General features: G+C 45.2%; 1 long non-coding RNA gene across 1 annotated transcript; it reads right to left on the minus strand.

Annotated features, from left to right (window-relative positions):
• Positions 1–17,738: 17,738 nt before the first annotated feature.
• Positions 17,739–18,484, minus strand: LOC138853035 (uncharacterized). The gene is made up of 2 exons (XR_011392283.1): positions 18,333–18,484; positions 17,739–18,153 (listed from the first exon to the last, which is right to left on the minus strand). It is a non-coding gene; the product is annotated as an uncharacterized lncRNA (long non-coding RNA).
• Between the last annotated feature and the right edge of the window lie 1,773 nt (positions 18,485–20,257).

A 20,257-nucleotide genomic window follows, 5' to 3' on the forward strand; every position in this document is an offset into this window, starting at 1 on the left:
TGTTCAACACTCCTCACAGGTGTTAATGATCATGGTAAGCAGTGTTCAACACTCCTCGCAGGTGTTAATGACCATGGTAGGCAGTGTTCAACACTCCTCACAGGTGTTAATGATCATGGTAAAAGCAGTGTTCAACACTCCTCAGAGGTGTTAATGACCATGTTAGGCAGTGTTCAACACTCCTCACAGGTGTTAATTATCCTGGCAAGCAGTGTTCAACACTCCTCACAGGTGTTAATGACCACGGTAGGCAGTGTTCAACACTCCTCACAGGTGTTAATGACCATGTTAGGCAGTGTTCAACACTCCTCACAGGTGTTTATGATCATGGTAGGCAGTGTTCAACACTCCTCACAGGTGTTAATGATCATGGTAGGCAGTGTTCAACACTCCTCACAGGTGTTAATGATCATGGTAAAAGCAGTGTTCAACACTCCTCACAGGTGTTAATGATCATGGTAGGCAGTGTTCAACACTTCGCAGGTGTTAATGACCATGGTAGGCAGTGTTCAACACTCCTCGCAGGTGTTAATGATCATGGTAGGCAGTGTTCAACACTCCTCGCAGGTGTTAATGACCATGGTAGGCATTGTTCAACACTCCTCACAGGTGTTAATGATCATGGTAGGCAGTGTTCAACACTCCTCACAGGTGTTAATGATCATGGTAAAAGCAGTGTTCAACACTCCTCACAGGTGTTAATGATCATGGTAAGCAGTGTTAAACACTCCTCACAGGTGTTAATGATCATGGTAAGCAGTGTTTAACACTCCTCACAGGTGTTAATGATCATGGTAAGCAGTGTTCAAGACTCCTCACAGGTGTTAATGATCATGGTAAGCAGTGTTCAACACCTCACAGGTGTTAATGATCATGGTAAGCAGTGTTCAACACTCCTCGCAGGTGTTAATGATCATGGTAAGCAGTGTTCAACACTCCTCGCAGGTGTTAATGACCATGGTAGTCAGTGTTCAACACTCCTCACAGGTGTTAATGATCATGGTAGGCAGTGTTCAACACTCCTCGCAGGTGTTAATGACCATGGTAGGCAGTGTTCAACACTCCTCGCAGGTGTTAATGATCATGGTAGGCAGTGTTCAACACTCCTCGCAGGTGTTAATGACCATGGTAGGCAGTGTTCAACGCTCCTCACAGGTGTTAATGATCATGGTAAGCAGTGTTCAACACTCCTCGCAGGTGTTAATGATCATGGTAGGCAGTGTTCAACACTCCTCGCAGGTGTTAATGATCATGGTAAGCAGTGTTCAAGACTCCTCACAGGTGTTAATGATCATGGTAAGCAGTGTTCAACACTCCTCACAGGTGTTAATGATCATGGTAAGCAGTGTTCAACACTTCTCACAGGTGTTAATGATCATGGAAAGCAGTGTTCAACACTACTCACAGGTGTTAATGATCATGGTAAGCAGTGTTCAACACTACTCACAGGTGTTAATGATCATGGAAAGCAGTGTTCAACACTCGTCACAGGTGTTAATGACCATGGTAAGCAGTGTTCAACACTCCTCACAGATGTTAATGATCATAGTAGGCAGTGTTCAACACTCCTCGCAGGTGTTAATGACCATGGTAGTCAGTGTTCAACACTCCTCACAGGTGTTAATGATCATGGTAGGCAGTGTTCAACACTCCTCGCAGGTGTTAATGACCATGGTAGGCAGTGTTCAACACTCCTCGCAGGTGTTAATGACCATGGTAGGCAGTGTTCAACACTCCTCGCAGGTGTTAATGACCATGGTAGGCAGTGTTCAACGCTCCTCACAGGTGTTAATGATCATGGTAAGCAGTGTTCAACACTCCTCACAGGTGTTAATGACGATGTTAGGCAGTGTTCAACACTCCTCACAGGTGTTAATGATCATGGGAGGCAGTGTTCAACACTCCTCACAGGTGTTAATGATCATGGTAGGCAGTGTTCAACACTCCTCACAGGTGTTAATGATCATGGTAAGCAGTGTTCAACACTCCTCACAGGTGTTAATGATCATTGTAAGCAGAGTTCAACACCCCTCACAGGTGTTAATGATCATGGTAAGCAGTGCCCAACACTCCTCACAGGTGTTAATGATCATGGTAAGCAGTGTTCAACACTCCTCACAGGTGTTAATGCTCATGGTAGGCAGTGTTCAACACTCCTCACAGGTGTTAATGATCGTGGTAAGCAGTGTTCAACACTCCTCGCAGGTGTTAATGATCATGGTAAGCAGTGTTCAACACTTCTCACAGGTGTTAATGATCATGGTAAGCAGTGTTCAACACTCCTCACAGGTGTTAATGATCATGGTAAGCAGTGTTCAACACTCCTCTCAGGTGTTAATGATCATGGTAAGCAGTGTTCAACACTCCTCACAGGCATTAATGATCATGGTAAGCAGTGTTCAACACTCCTCACAGGTGTTAATGATCATGGTAAGCAGTGTTCAACACTCCTCGCTGGTGTTAATGGTCATTTTAGGCAGTGTTCAACACTCCTCACAGGTGTTAATGATCATGGTAGGCAGTGTTCAACACTCCTCACAGGTGTTAATGATCATGGTAGGCAGTGTTCAACACTCCTCACAGGTGTTAATGATCATTGTAAGCAGAGTTCAACACCCCTAACAGGTGTTAATTATCATGGTAAGCAGTGTTCAACACTCCTCCAGGTGCAATGATCATGGTAAGCAGTGTTCATCACTCCTCGCAGGTGTTAATGATCATGGTAAGCAGTGTTCAACACTCCTCTCAGGTGTTAATGATCATGGTAAGCAGTGTTCAACACTACTCACAGGTGTTAATGATCATGGTAAGCAGTGTTCAACACTCCTCTCAGGTGTTAATGATCATGGTAAGCAGTGTTCAACACTCCTCACAGGCATTAATGATCATGGTAAGCAGTGTTCAACACTCCTCACAGGTGTTAATGATCATGGTAAGCAGTGTTCAACACTCCTCGCTGGTGTTAATGGTCATTTTAGGCAGTGTTCAACACTCCTCACAGGTGTTAATGATCATGGTAGGCAGTGTTCAACACTCCTCACAGGTGTTAATGATCATGGTAGGCAGTGTTCAACACTCCTCACAGGTGTTAATGATCATTGTAAGCAGAGTTCAACACCCCTAACAGGTGTTAATTATCATGGTAAGCAGTGTTCAACACTCCTCCAGGTGCAATGATCATGGTAAGCAGTGTTCATCACTCCTCGCAGGTGTTAATGATCATGGTAAGCAGTGTTCAACACTCCTCTCAGGTGTTAATGATCATGGTAAGCAGTGTTCAACACTACTCACAGGTGTTAATGATCATGGTAAGCAGTGTTCAACACTCCTCACAGGTGTTAATGATCATAGTAGGCAGTGTTCAACACTCCTCACAGGTGTTAATGATCATGGTAAGCAGTGTTCAACACTCCTCGCAGGTGTTAATGACCATGGTAGGCAGTGTTCAACACTCCTCACAGGTGTTAATGATCATGGTAAAAGCAGTGTTCAACACTCCTCAGAGGTGTTAATGACCATGTTAGGCAGTGTTCAACACTCCTCACAGGTGTTAATTATCCTGGCAAGCAGTGTTCAACACTCCTCACAGGTGTTAATGACCACGGTAGGCAGTGTTCAACACTCCTCACAGGTGTTAATGACCATGTTAGGCAGTGTTCAACACTCCTCACAGGTGTTTATGATCATGGTAGGCAGTGTTCAACACTCCTCACAGGTGTTAATGATCATGGTAGGCAGTGTTCAACACTCCTCACAGGTGTTAATGATCATGGTAAAAGCAGTGTTCAACACTCCTCACAGGTGTTAATGATCATGGTAGGCAGTGTTCAACACTTCGCAGGTGTTAATGACCATGGTAGGCAGTGTTCAACACTCCTCGCAGGTGTTAATGATCATGGTAGGCAGTGTTCAACACTCCTCGCAGGTGTTAATGACCATGGTAGGCATTGTTCAACACTCCTCACAGGTGTTAATGATCATGGTAGGCAGTGTTCAACACTCCTCACAGGTGTTAATGATCATGGTAAAAGCAGTGTTCAACACTCCTCACAGGTGTTAATGATCATGGTAAGCGGTGTTAAACACTCCTCACAGGTGTTAATGATCATGGTAAGCAGTGTTTAACACTCCTCACAGGTGTTAATGATCATGGTAAGCAGTGTTCAACACTCCTCGCAGGTGTTAATGATCTTGGTAAGCAGTGTTCAACACTCCTCACAGGTGTTAATGATCATGGTGGGCAGTGTTCAACACTCCTCGCAGGTGTTAATGATCATGGTGGGCAGTGTTCAACACAAATCACACAGGTGTTAATGATCATGGTAAGCAGGGTTCAACACTCCTCGCAGGTGTTAATGATCATGGTAGGCAGTGTTCAACACTCCTCACAGGTGTTAATGATCATGGTAAGCAGAGTTCAACACCCCTCACAGGTGTTAATTATCATGGGAAGCAGTGTTCAACACTCCTCACAGGTGTAATGATCATGGTAAGCAGTGTTCAACACTCCTAGCAGGTGTTAATTACCATGATAAGCAGTGTTCAACACTCCTCACAGGTGCAATGATCATGGTAAGCAGTGTTCAACAATCCTCACAGGTGTTAATGATCATGGTAAGCAGTGTTCAACACTCCTCACAGGTGTTAATGATCATGGTGAGCAGTGTTCAACACTATTCACAGGTGTTAATGATCATGGTAAGCAGTGTTCAACACTCCTCGCAGGTGTTAATACCCATAGTAGGCAGTGTTCAACACTCCTCACAGTTGTTAATGATTATGGTAGGCAGTGTTCAGCACTCCTCACAGGTGTTAATGATCATGGTAGACAGTGTTCAACACTCCTCACAGGTGTTAATGATCATGTTAGGCAGTGTTCAACACTCCTCACAGGTGTGAATGATCATGGTAAGCAGTGTTCAACACTCCTCACAGGTGTTAATGATCATGGTAAGCAGTATTCAACACTCCTCGCAGGTGTTAATGATCATGGAAAGCAGTGTTCAACACTCCTCACAGGTGTTAATGATCATGGTAAGCAGTGTTCAACACTCCTCACAGGTGTTAATGATCATGGTAAGCAGTGTTCAACACTCCTCACAGGTGTTAATGATCATGGTAAGCAGTATTCAACACTCCTCGCAGGTGTTAATTATCATGGTAAGCAGTGCTCAACACTCCTCACAGGTGTAATGATCATGGTAAGCAGTGTTCAACACTCCTCACAGGTGTTAATGATCATGGTAAGCAGTGTTCAACACTCCTCACAGGTGTTAATGATCATGGTAAGCAGTGTTCAACACTTCTCACAGGTGTTAATGATCATGGTAAGCAGTGTTCAACACTCCTCACAGGTGTTAATGACCATGGTAGGCAGTGTTCAACACTCCTCACAGGTGTTAATGATAATGGTAAGCAGTGCTCAACACTCCTCGCAGGTGTTAATGACCATGGTAGGCCGAGTTCAACACTCCTCACAGGTGTTAATGATCATGGTAAGCAGTGTTCAACACTCCTCACAGGTGTTAATTATCATGGTAAGCAGTGTTCAACACCCTTCACAGGTGTTAATGATCATGATAGGCACTGTTCAACACTCCTCGCAGGTGTTAATGACCATGGTAGGCAGTGTTCAACACTCCTCGCAGGTGTTAATGATCATGGTAGGTAGTGTTCAACACTCCTCGCAGGTGTTAATGACCATGGTAGGCAGTGTTCATTACTCCTCACAGGTGTTAATGACCATGGTAAGCAGTGTTCAACACTCCTCACAGGAGTTAATGATCATGGTAAGCAGTGTTCAACACTCCTCACAGGTGTTAATTATCATGGTAAGCAGTGTTCAACACTCCTCACTGGTGTTAATGACCATGGTAAGGAGTGTTCAACACCCCTCACAGGTGTTAATGATCATGGTAGGCACTGTTCAACACTCCTCGCAGGTGTTAATGACCATGGTAGGCAGTGTTCAACACTCCTCGCAGGTGTTAATGATCATGGTAGGCAGTGTTCAACACTCCTCGCAGATGTTAATGACCATGGTAGGCAGTGTTCAACACTCCTCACAGGTGTCAATGACCATGTTAGGCAGTGTTCAACACTCCTCACAGGTGTTAATGATCATGGTAGGCAGTGTTCAACACTCCTCACAGGTGTTAATGATCATGGTAGGCAGTGTTCAACACTCCTCACGGGTGTTAATGATCATGGTAAAAGCAGTGTTCAACACTCCTCACAGGTGTTAATGATCATGGTAAGCTGTGTTCAACACTCCTCTCAGGTGTTAATGATCATGGTAAGCAGTGTTCAACACTCCTCACAGGTGTTAATTATCATGGTAAGCAGTGTTCAACACTCCTCACAGGTGTTAATGACCATGGTAAGCAGTGTTCAACACCCCTCACAGGTGTTAATGATCATGATAGGCACTGTTCAACACTCCTCGCAGGTGTTAATGACCATGAGAGGCAGTGTTCAACACTCCTCGCAGGTGTTAATGATCATGGTAGGCAGTGTTCAACACTCCTCGCAGGTGTTAATGACCATGGTAGGCAGTGTTCATTACTCCTCACAGGTGTTAATGACCATGGTAAGCAGTGTTCAACACTCCTCGGAGGTGTTAATGATCATGGTAAGCAGTGTTCAACACTCCTCACAGGTGTTAATGATCATGGTAAGCAGTGTTTAACACTCCTCACAGGTGTTAATGACCATGGTAAGGAGTGTTCAACACCCCTCACAGGTGTTAATGATCATGGTAGGCACTGTTCAACACTCCTCGCAGGTGTTAATGACCATGGTAGGCAGTGTTCAACACTCCTCGCAGGTGTTAATGATCAAGGTAGGCAGTGTTCAACACTCCTCGCAGATGTTAATGACCATGGTAGGCAGTGTTCAACACTCCTCACAGGTGTTAATGATCATGGTAAGCAGTGTTCAACACTCCTCACAGGTGTCAATGACCATGTTAGGCAGTGTTCAACACTCCTCACAGGTGTTAATGATCATGGTAGGCAGTGTTCAACACTCCTCACAGGTGTTAATGATCGTGGTAGGCAGTGTTCAACACTCCTCACGGGTGTTAATGTTCATGGTAAAAGCAGTGTTCAACACTCCTCACAGGTGTTAATGATCATGGTAAGCAGTGTTCAACACTCCTCACAGGCATTAATGATCATGGTGAGCAGTGTTCAACACTCCTCACAGGTGTTAATGATCATGGTAAGCAGTGTTCAACACTCCTCACAGGCATTAATGATCATGGTGAGCAGTGTTCAACACTCCTCACAGGTGTTAATGATCATGGTAAGCAGTGTTCAACACTCCTCACAGGTGTTAATGATCATGGTAAGCAGTGTTCAACACTCCTCGCTGGTGTTAATGATCATGGTAGGCAGTGTTCAACACTCCTCACAGGTGTTAATGATCATGGTAAGCAGTGTTCAACACTCCTCACAGGTGTCAATGACCATGTTAGGCAGTGTTCAACACTCCTCACAGGTGTTAATGATCATGGTAGGCAGTGTTCAACACTCCTCACAGGTGTTAATGATCGTGGTAGGCAGTGTTCAACACTCCTCACGGGTGTTAATGTTCATGGTAAAAGCAGTGTTCAACACTCCTCACAGGTGTTAATGATCATGGTAAGCAGTGTTCAACACTCCTCACAGGCATTAATGATCATGGTGAGCAGTGTTCAACACTCCTCACAGGTGTTAATGATCATGGTAAGCAGTGTTCAACACTCCTCACAGGCATTAATGATCATGGTGAGCAGTGTTCAACACTCCTCACAGGTGTTAATGATCATGGTAAGCAGTGTTCAACACTCCTCACAGGTGTTAATGATCATGGTAAGCAGTGTTCAACACTCCTCACAGGCATTAATGATCATGGTGAGCAGTGTTCAACACTCCTCACAGGTGTTACTGATCATGGTAAGCAGTGTTCAACACTCCTCGCTGGTGTTAATGATCATGGTAGGCAGTGTTCAACACTCGTCACAGGTGTTAATGATCATTGTAAGCAGAGTTCAACACCCCTCACAGGTGTTAATTATCATGGTAAGCAGTGTTCAACACTCCTCATAGGTGTAATGATCATGGTAATCAGTGTTCATCACTCCTCGCAGGTGTTAATGATCATGGTAAGCAGTGTTCAAAACTCCTCACAGGTGTTAATGATCATGGTAAGCAGTGTTCAACACTACTCACAGGTGTTAATGATCATGGTAAGCAGTGTTCAACACTCCTCACAGGTGTTAATGATCGTAGTAGGCAGTGTTCAACACTCCTCACAGGTGTTAATGATCGTGGTAGGCAGTGTTCAACACTCATCACGGGTGTTAATGTTCATGGTAAAAGCAGTGTTCAACACTCCTCACAGGTGTTGATGATCATGGTAAGCAGTGTTCAACACTCCTCTCAGGTGTTAATGATCATGGTAAGCAGTGTTCAACACTCCTCGCTGGTGTTAATGATCATGGTAGGCAGTGTTCAACACTCGTCACAGGTGTTAATGATCATTGTAAGCAGAGTTCAACACCCCTCACAGGTGTTAATTATCATGGTAAGCAGTGTTCAACACTCCTCACAGGTGTAATGATCATGGTAATCAGTGTTCATCACTCCTCGCAGGTGTTAATGATCATGGTAAGCAGTGTTCAACACTCCTCACAGGTGTTAATGATCATGGTAAGCAGTGTTCAACACTACTCACAGGTGTTAATGATCATGGTAAGCAGTGTTCAACACTCCTCACAGGTGTTAATGATCGTAGTAGGCAGTGTTCAACACTCCTCACAGGTGTTAATGATCATGGTAAGCAGTGTTCAACACTCCTCGCAGGTGTTAATGACCATGGTAAGCAGTGTTCAACACTCCTCACAGGTGTTAATGATCATGGTAAAAGCAGTGTTCAACACTCCTCAGAGGTGTTAGTGACCATGTTAGGCAGTGTTCAACACTCCTCACAGGTGTTAATTATCATGGCAAGCAGTGTTCAACACTCCTCACAGGTGTTAATGACAACAGTAGGCAGTGTTCAACACTCCTCACAGGTGTTAATGACCATGTTAGGCAGTGTTCAACATTCCTCACAGGTGTTTATGATCATGGTAGGCAGTGTTCAACACTCCTCACAGGTGTTAATGATCATGGTAAGCAGTGTTCAACACTCCTCGCTGGTGTTAATGATCATGGTAGGCAGTGTTCAACACTCGTCACAGGTGTTAATGATCATTGTAAGCAGAGTTCAACACCCCTCACAGGTGTTAATTATCATGGTAAGCAGTGTTCAACACTCCTCACAGGTGTAATGATCATGGTAAGCAGTGTTCAACACTTCTCACAAGTGTTAATGATCATTGTAAGCAGTGTTCAACACTACTCACAGGTGTTAATGATCGTAGTAGGCAGTGTTCAACACTCCTCACAGGTGTTAATGATCATGGTAAGCAGTGTTCAACACTCCTCGCAGGTGTTAATGATCATGGTAAAAGCAGTGTTCAACACTCCTCAGAGGTGTTAATGACCATGATAGGCAGTGTTCAACACTCCTCACAGGTGTTAATTATCATGGCAAGCAGTGTTCAACACTCCTCACAGGTGTTAATGACCACGGTAGGCAGTGTTCAACACTCCTCACAGGTGTTAATGACCACTGTAGGCAGTGTTCAACACTTCTCACAGGTGTTAATGACCATGTTAGGCAGTGTTCAACATTCCTCACAGGTGTTTATGATCATGGTAGGCAGTGTTCAACACTCCTCACAGGTGTTAATGATCATGGTAGGCACTGTTCAACACTCCTCGCAGGTGTTAATGACCATGGTAGGCAGTGTTCAACACTCCTCGCAGGTGTTAATGATCAAGGTAGGCAGTGTTCAACACTCCTCGCAGATGTTAATGACCATGGTAGGCAGTGTTCAACACTCCTCACAGGTGTTAATGATCATGGTAAGCAGTGTTCAACACTCCTCACAGGTGTCAATGACCATGTTAGGCAGTGTTCAACACTCCTCACAGGTGTTAATGATCATGGTAGGCAGTGTTCAACACTCCTCACAGGTGTTAATGATCGTGGTAGGCAGTGTTCAACACTCCTCACGGGTGTTAATGTTCATGGTAAAAGCAGTGTTCAACACTCCTCACAGGTGTTAATGATCATGGTAAGCAGTGTTCAACACTCCTCACAGGCATTAATGATCATGGTGAGCAGTGTTCAACACTCCTCACAGGTGTTAATGATCATGGTAAGCAGTGTTCAACACTCCTCGCTGGTGTTAATTATCATGGTAGGCAGTGTTCAACACTCGTCACAGGTGTTAATGATCATTGTAAGCAGAGTTCAACACCCCTCACAGGTGTTAATTATCATGGTAAGCAGTGTTCAACACTCCTCACAGGTGTAATGATCATGGTAATCAGTGTTCATCACTCCTCGCAGGTGTTAATGATCATGGTAAGCAGTGTTCAAAACTCCTCACAGGTGTTAATGATCATGGTAAGCAGTGTTCAACACTACTCACAGGTGTTAATGATCATGGTAAGCAGTGTTCAACACTCCTCACAGGTGTTAATGATCGTAGTAGGCAGTGTTCAACACTCCTCACAGGTGTTAATGATCGTGGTAGGCAGTGTTCAACACTCCTCACGGGTGTTAATGTTCATGGTAAAAGCAGTGTTCAACACTCCTCACAGGTGTTAATGATCATGGTAAGCAGTGTTCAATACTCCTCTCAGGTGTTAATGATCATGGTAAGCAGTGTTCAACACTCCTCACAGGTGTTAATGATCATGGTAAGCAGTGTTCAACACTCCTCGCTGGTGTTAACGATCATGGTAGGCAGTGTTCAACACTCGTCACAGGTGTTAATGATCATTGTAAGCAGAGTTCAACACCCCTCACAGGTGTTAATTATCATGGTAAGCAGTGTTCAACACTCCTCACAGGTGTAATGATCATGGTAATCAGTGTTCATCACTCCTCGCAGGTGTTAATGATCATGGTAAGCAGTGTTCAACACTCCTCACAGGTGTTAATGATCATGGTAAGCAGTGTTCAACACTACTCACAGGTGTTAATGATCATGGTAAGCAGTGTTCAACACTCCTCACAGGTGTTAATGATCGTAGTAGGCAGTGTTCAACACTCCTCACAGGTGTTAATGATCATGGTAAGCAGTGTTCAACACTCCTCGCAGGTGTTAATGACCATGGTAGGCAGTGTTCAACACTCCTCACAGGTGTTAATGATCATGGTAAAAGCAGTGTTCAACACTCCTCAGAGGTGTTAGTGACCATGTTAGGCAGTGTTCAACACTCCTCACAGGTGTTAATTATCATGGCAAGCAGTGTTCAACACTCCTCACAGGTGTTAATGACAACAGTAGGCAGTGTTCAACACTCCTCACAGGTGTTAATGACCATGTTAGGCAGTGTTCAACATTCCTCACAGGTGTTTATGATCATGGTAGGCAGTGTTCAACACTCCTCACAGGTGTTAATGATCATGGTAAGCAGTGTTCAACACTCCTCGCTGGTGTTAATGATCATGGTAGGCAGTGTTCAACACTCGTCACAGGTGTTAATGATCATTGTAAGCAGAGTTCAACACCCCTCACAGGTGTTAATTATCATGGTAAGCAGTGTTCAACACTCCTCACAGGTGTAATGATCATGGTAAGCAGTGTTCAACACTACTCACAGGTGTTAATGATCATGGTAAGCAGTGTTCAACACTCCTCGCAGGTGTTAATGATCGTAGTAGGCAGTGTTCAACACTCCTCACAGGTGTTAATGATCATGGTAAGCAGTGTTCAACACTCCTCTCAGGTGTTAATGATCATGGTAAAAGCAGTGTTCAACGCTCCTCAGAGGTGTTAATGACCATGTTAGGCAGTGTTCAACACTCCTCACAGGTGTTAATTATCATGGCAAGCAGTGTTCAACACTCCTCACAGGTGTTAATGACCACAGTAGGCAGTGTTCAACACTCCTCACAGGTGTTAATGACCACGGTAGGCAGTGTTCAACACTCCTCACAGGTGTTAATGACCATGTTAGGCAGTGTTCAACATTCCTCACAGGTGTTTATGATCATGGTAGGCAGTGTTCAACACTCCTCACAGGTGTTAATGATCATGGTAAAAGCAGTGTTCAACACTCCTCACAGGTGTTAATGATCATGGTAGGCAGTGTTCAACACTTCGCAGGTGTTAATGACCATGGTAGGCAGTGTTCAACACTCCTCGCAGGTGTTAATGATCATGGTAGGCAGTGTTCAACACTCCTCGCAGGTGTTAATGACCATGGTAGGCATTGTTCAACACCTCACAGGTGTTAATGATCATGGTAGGCAGTGTTCAACACTCCTCACAGGTGTTAATGATCACGGTAAAAGCAGTGTTCAACACTCCTCACAGGTGTTAATGATCATGGTAAAAGCAGTGTTCAACACTTTTCACAGGTGTTACTGACCATGGTAGGCAGTGTTCAACACTCCTCACAGGTGTCAACGACCATGTTAGGCAGTGTTCAACACTCCTCACAGGTGTTAATGATCATGGTAGGCAGTGTTTAACACTCCTCACAGGTGTTAATGATCATGGTAGGCAGTGTTCAACACTCCTCACGGGTGTTAATGATCATGGTAAAAGCAGTGTTCAACACTCCTCACAGGTATTAATGATCATGGTAAGCAGTGTTCAACACTCCTCGCAGGTGTTAATGATCATGGTAAGCAGTGTTCAACACTCCTCACAGGTGTTAATTATCATGGTAAGCAGTGTTCAACACTCCTCACAGGTGTTAATGACCATGGTAAGCAGTGTTCAACACCCCTCACAGGTGTTAATGATCATGATAGGCAGTGTTCAACACTCCTCGCAGGTGTTAGTGATCATGGTAGGCAGTGTTCAACACTCCTCGCAGGTGTTAATGACCATGGTAGGCAGTGTTCACCACTCCTCATAGGCATTAATGATCATGGTAAGCAGTGTTCAACACTCCTCACAGGTGTTAATGATCATGGTAAGCAGTGTTCAACACTCCTCGCTGGTGTTAATGATCATGGTAGGCAGTGTTCAACACTCGTCACAGGTGTTAATGATCATTGTAAGCAGAGGTCAACACCCCTCACAGGTGTTAATTATCATGGTAAGCAGTGTTCAACACTCCTCACAGGTGTAATGATCATGGTAATCAGTGTTCATCACTCCTCGCAGGTGTTAATGATCATGGTAAGCAGTGTTCAACACTCCTCACAGGTGTTAATGGTCATGGTAAGCAGTGTACAACACTACTCACAGGTGTTAATGATCATGGTAAGCAGTGTTCAACACTCCTCACAGGTGTTAATGATCGTAGTAGGCAGTGTTCAACACTCCTCACAGGTGTTAATGATCATGGTAAGCAGTGTTCAACACTCCTCGCAGGTGTTAATGACCATGGTAGGCAGTGTTCAACACTCCTCACAGGTGTTAATGATCATGGTAAAAGCAGTGTTCAACACTCCTCAGAGGTGTTAATGACCATGTTAGGCAGTGTTCAACACTCCTCACAGGTGTTAATTATCATGGCAAGCAGTGTTCAACACTCCTCACAGGTGTTAATGACCACGGTAGGCAGTGTTCAACACTCCTCACAGGTGTTAATGACCATGTTAGGCAGTGTTCAACATTCCTCACAGGTGTTTATGATCATGGTAGGCAGTGTTCAACACTCCTCACAGGTGTTAATGATCATGGTAGGCAGTGTTCAACACTCCTCACAGGTGTTAATGATCATGGTAAAAGCAGTGTTCAACACTCCTCACAGGTGTTAATGATCATGGTAGGCAGTGTTCAACACTTCGCAGGTGTTAATGACCATGGTAGGCAGTGTTCAACACTCCTCACAGGTGTTAATGATCATGGTAGGCAGTGTTCAACACTCCTCGCAGGTGTTAATGACCATGGTAGGCATTGTTCAACACTCCTCACAGGTGTTAATGATCATGGTAGGCAGTGTTCAACACTCCTCACAGGTGTTAATGATCATGGTAAAAGCAGTGTTCAACACTCCTCACAGGTGTTAATGATCATGGTAAAAGCAGTGTTCAACACTCCTCACAGGTGTTAATGATCATGGTAGGCAGTGTTCAACACTCCTCACAGGTGTTAATGATCATGGTAGGCAGTGTTCAACACAAATCACACAGGTGTTAATGATCATGGTAAGCAGGGTTCAACACTCCTCGCAGGTGTTAATGATCATGGTAGGCAGTGTTCAACACTCCTCACAGGTGTTAATGATCATGGTAAGCAGAGTTCAACACCCCTCACAGGTGTTAATTATCATGGCAAGCAGTGTTCAACACTCCTCACAGGTGTAATGATCATGGTAAGCAGTGTTCAACACTCATCGCAGGTGTTAATTACCATGGTAAGCAGTGTTCAACACTCCTCACAGGTGCAATGATCATGGTAAGCAGTGTTCAACACTCCTCACAGGTGTTAATGATCATGGTAAGCAGTGTTCAACACTCCTCACATGTGTTAATGATCATAGTGAGCAGTGTTCAACACTATTCACAGGTGTTAATGATCATGGTAAGCAGTGTTCAACACTCCTCGCAGGTGTTAATGACCATGGTAGGCAGTGTTCAACACTCCTCACAGGTGTTAATGATTATTGTAGGCAGTGTTCAACACTCCTCACAGGTGTTAATGATCATGGTAGGCAGTGTTCAACACTCCTCACAGGTGTTAATGATCATGGTAAGCAGTGTTCAACACTCCTCACAGGTGTTAATGATCATGGTAAGCAGTGTTCAACACTCCTCGCAGGTGTTAATTATCATGGTAAGCAGTGTTCAACACTCCTCGCAGGTGTTAATTATCATGGTAAGCAGTGTTCAACACTCCTCACAGGTGTAATGATCATGGTAAGCAGTGTTCAACACTCCTCACAGGTGTTAATGATCATGGTAAGCAGTGTTCAGCACTCCTCACAGGTGTTAATGATCATGGTAAGCAGTGTTCAACACTTCTCACAGGTGTTAATGATAATGGTAAGCAGTGCTCAACACTCCTCGCAGGTGTTAATGACCATGGTAGGCCGAGTTCAACACTCCTCACAGGTGTTAATGATCATGGTAAGCAGTGTTCAACACTCCTCACAGGTGTTAATTATCATGGTAAGCAGTGTTCAACACTCCTCACAGGTGTTAATGACCATGGTAAGCAGTGTTCAACACTCCTCGCAGGTGTTAATGACCATGGTAGGCAGTGTTTATTACTCCTCACAGGTGTTAATGACCATGGTAAGCAGTATTCAACACTCCTCACAGGTGTTAATGATCATGGTAAGCAGTGTTCAACACTCTTCACAGGTGTTAATTATCATGGTAGGCACTGTTCAACACTCCTCGCAGGTGTTAATGACCATGGTAGGCAGTGTTCAACACTCCTCGCAGGGGTTAATGATCATGGTAGCCAGTGTTCAACACTCCTCGCAGATGTTAATGACCATGGTAGGCAGTGTTCAACACTCCTCACAGGTGTCAATGACCATGTTAGGCAGTGTTGAACACTCCTCACAGGTGTTAATGATCATGGTAGGCAGTGTTCAACACTCCTCACAGGTGTTAATGATCTTGGTAGGCAGTGTTCAACACTCCCAACGGGTGTTAATGATCATGGTAAAAGCAGTGTTCAACACTCCTCACAGGTGTTAATGATCATGGTAAGCAGTGTTCAATACTCCTCTCAGGTGTTAATGATCATGGTAAGCAGTGTTCAACACTCCTCACAGGCATTAATGATCATGGTGAGCAGTGTTCAACACTCCTCACAGGTGTTAATGATCATGGTAAGCAGTGTTCAACACTCCTCGCTGGTGTTAATGATCATGGTAGGCAGTGTTCAACACTCGTCACAGGTGTTAATGATCATTGTAAGCAGAGTTCAACACCCCTCACAGGTGTTAATTATCATTGTAAGCAGTGTTCAACACTCCTCACAGGTGTAATGATGATGGTAAGCAGTGTTCAACACTCCTCGCAGGTGTTAATGATCATGGTAAGCAGTGTTCAACACTCCTCACAGGTGTTAATGATCATGGTAAGCAGTGTTCAACACTACTCTCAGGTGTTAATGATCATGGTAAGCAGTGTTCAACACTACTTACAGGTGTTAATGATCATGGTAAGCAGTGTTCAACACTCCTCACAGGTGTTAATGATCATAGTAGGCAGTGTTCAACACTCCTCACATGTGTTAATGATCATGGTAAGCAGTGTTCAACACTTCTCGCAGGTGTTAATGACAATGTTAGGCAGTGTTCAACACTCCTCACAGGTGTTAATGATCATGGTAAAAGCAGTGTTCAACACTCCTCAGAGGTGTTAATGACCATGGTAGGCAGTGTTCAACACTCCTCACAGGTGTTAATGACCATGTTAGGCAGTGTTCAACACTCCTCACAGGTGTTAATTATCATGGCAAGCAGTGTTCAACACTCCTCACGGGTGTTAATGACCACGGTAGGCAGTGTTCAACACTCCTCACAGGTGTTAATGACCATGTTAGGCAGTGTTCAACACTCCTCACAGGTGTTTATGATCATGGTAGGCAGTGTTCAACACTCCTCACAGGTGTTAATGATCATGGTAGGCAGTGTTCAACACTCCTCACAGGTGTTAATGATCATGGTAAAAGCAGTGTTCAACACTTCTCACAGGTGTTAATGATCATGGTAGGCAGTGTTCAACACTTCGCAAGTGTTAATTTCCATGGTAGGCAGTGTTCAACACTCCTCGCAGGTGTTAATGATCATGGTAGGCAGTGTTCAACACTCCTCGCAGGTGTTAATGACCATGGTAGGCATTGTTCAGCACTCCTCACAGGTGTTAATGATCATGGTAGGCAGTGTTCAACACTCCTCACAGGTGTTAATGATCATGGTAAAAACAGTGTTCAACACTCCTCACAGGTGTTAATGATCATGGTAAGCAGTGCTCAACACTCCTCACAGGTGTTAATGATCATGGTAAGCAGTGTTCAACACTCCTCACAGGTGTTAATGATCGTGGTAAACAGTGTTCAGCATTCCTCACCTCTTCAAGGGGGGCTCCTTGGCGTGGTGAAGAGGCTCTTGGTCTGAGGAATTAGCCCTGTCGGTCTTCTTCCTCAGACCGAACCTAATTACCCCCCATTCTCCCCTCCCCTATCCCATCCTCCCCTTTTTCCATTCCTCCTCCTCCTCCTCACCCCTCCCTTTTGCCCTTCCTCTTTTTGGCCTTTGGGATTTCTCCCACAGCAGCGCTAGTTCCTAGGTAGGGGAAAGGACACCGGGGTCCATCCCATTCCATTGAGGTTCTTGGCGGTGGCGTAGTTTGCCGTGGAATCTGGATTGCCTGGGGATGTCCCGATCCCTCTCCTGTATCCCGGAGTAGCTTTGGGTGTCTTTCGGGCGACGGGTGTATCTCTGGAAGCCACCTTTCGGATTCCGGGGGTGGTGGCCGAAGGAGGTATGCTTTGTGGCGGATATCCGGCCGCCCTCTCTTTTGTCCACCGAGGTAGCTCGGCAGATGTGAGGTTGCTATCCCGGATTGCTGGTTTACTGGCATGAAGGGTAGGGTATGGCACGGGTTCCATGCTGCATCTGCGCTACTAGCGGTGTTGAGGTCCTCTTGGACGCGGAGGGAGATTTCCGGCCCTTTCATTCCTCCTGGGAACTATTCCTCCCCGCTCCCCCCTTTTTTTATTCTTTTTTTATTTTTATTTTCTTTTCTTCTTTCTTTTTTTTTTTCTTAAAAACAAAAAGCAAAGGAGTAACCTAACCATGGCAGCCCTAGTCCATGAACCCACTACCCCCGGGCCCCTTCTTGATACCGCACCCCATTCTGACCCTGCCTTGTGTTTAGACCACTCTTCGGACACTCCTGATGCCCCTGTACCTCTTGCTGGTGCTGTTTCCTCACCCGCTTCAGGTACCGGGGCTTCGACTGACTCCTTCGATTTGTCTGAACTCCGCTCTCCTTTGACTATGCTTCCGGCTTCTCCCTCTACGGTACGGCAATTTTCGAATCGCCCGCCCATTTCACGCCGGACCAACTCCGGTCCTACTCCTAAACGCCAACGTCAATCTCCTGATGATGCTCCTTCGTTACCTCCCCTCAAGGAAGGTTCCTTGATGTTGGTGAGGGGCTCTTGATTTAGGGAATTGGATCTGTGCTCCAGTTCCCCGAATTAAGCCTGAATGCCTTCCACATCCCCCCCCCCAGGCGCTGTATAATCCTCCGGGTTTAGCGCTTCCCCCTTGATTATAATAATAATAATCCTTCGTTACCTTCCCATTCTACTCGGAAAAGACCGACACGTCAAGCACTCCCTCTCCACGCTCAGTTTCGGACCACACAATGGACTAAATTATTTACTTTAAGACCGACTTCTTCTTCTGCCTACCTTTCTGACCATAGTATTGGCAAAGCGCTCCTGCGTCATGTTGGTAGAGATATTTCATTTCATGCTCTCAAGAGCGGTATGCACATCGTCACTGTCCAGAATGCTACCCAAGCTCATGATCTTTCTCTCCTTTCGAATATCGATACTACTCCTATCACTATTGAAAAACATCTTTCTCTCAATTCTTGTAGTGGTACTGTCATTCTGCCCCATACCATAGTCCAACAGAATTTCCAGTCATGTGGCAATGACATTTTTGAACAGCTGGAACTCCAGGATCTCCCAATCCTCAAAGTAGACACTTATGTCCTTCCTGCCCGGGGGCGGAGACGTTACCCTTGCAATGTGGCTCGTTTAACTTTTGACAGCCGAGAACTCCCGTCCTCTGTATATGTCGCGGGACATCGGTTACAAGTTCGAAAGGTGATACCTACACCGCAACAATGTAGAAATTGCTGGCGTTTTGGTCACCCAGCGAAATATTGCAGATCTATGGCCGAATGCCCAGTCTGTGGTGCCGACGACCATTCTAATACATCTTGCAGTCAACCTCCATCTTGCCTTAATTGTAATGAAGCTCCCCCTTCGTACTCCCGCCGTTGCCAGGTCTACTTAAATGAACGTGAAATCCGTTGCCTCAAAGAGGCAGAAGGTCTCCCTTATGCTATGGCAGTTACTCATCTCCGCCTCCAAGGGAGACTACCCCGTGTTTCTTATTCTCATGTTTCCAAACATCCCCCCACTTCTGGGGTACCATCTTCTGCAGCCTCCTCTGTTGTTACCCCTCCCATAGCCACTACGGCATCTAATCCTTTTGCTGTCCTTGGCTCTGACGTCCTGACTACAACTCAGTCTGTTCTCACATCTTTGCGTCCTTCCTCACAAGCCCCAGTATAGACAAGACCTCGTACGACACCTAATACCAACCGCCCCTCTACTCAGAAGTCCAAAAAATCCACATTGCTCAAATCTTCTTTGCCCCTTTCTTCCCTTCTTCCACCTCCACACTTTACCTTTCCAGTCTCTGTACCTAGTTCTTCCCCTCTCTCTGGCTCTATTACAAGTGTGGAGATTCACCCTCCTCCTCGTACTATGCCTTCCACCCCTGTCCCCTCCCAAGTTTCTCCCTCTTCTGCCACCTCCCAGGTTTCTGCCTCTTCTGTCCCCCCCTACACTTCATCTCCAGTCCCTTACACTCTTCCCTCCCCCTCTACTTTGGTACAGTCCATTACTGTCCCAATCTTTACTCACCCTCCTCCTTCTATCTCCAATATGGTCTCCCATACATCTTTGAATTCAGAAACACTTGAAGCCATTTCAGAATATATTGCAGAGACTAAACCTTCAATGGACACTGATTCACTTCCTGTTCCTTCTCTTCCCTCTCCTCCATCTTCACAACCTCATTCTTCGCAACGATCCGTTCCTTCGCTACTTGAACGTCTTCCAATGCCACCACACGTTGACTTTTCTAACCCCTCTAGTCCGTAGGTGCCTTTACCTACAGATTCCTGATATTTTCTTCATCGCCAATCATGGCCTATTTACAGTGGAATATCCGCGGCCTCAGGGGTAATCGGGGTGAGCTTCAGATGTTGCTTTCCAGGTTTTCCCCTGTTGGTGCTTGCTTACAAGAACCAAAATTACACTCGGCTGTTTTCCAACCTATCTCAGGCTATAATTTATTGTATTCTTCGGATCCTTTCTCAGATGGGACCTTTAATGAAAGTGCCCTTCGTCTACGCATTGATATTCCGTACTGTCAACTATTTGTCCATACCTCGCTGCATTACACTGCAGCCCGTATCC

This window comes from Cherax quadricarinatus, chromosome 21 (assembly GCF_038502225.1).
Source record: "Cherax quadricarinatus isolate ZL_2023a chromosome 21, ASM3850222v1, whole genome shotgun sequence".
NCBI lineage: Eukaryota > Metazoa > Arthropoda > Malacostraca > Decapoda > Parastacidae > Cherax > Cherax quadricarinatus.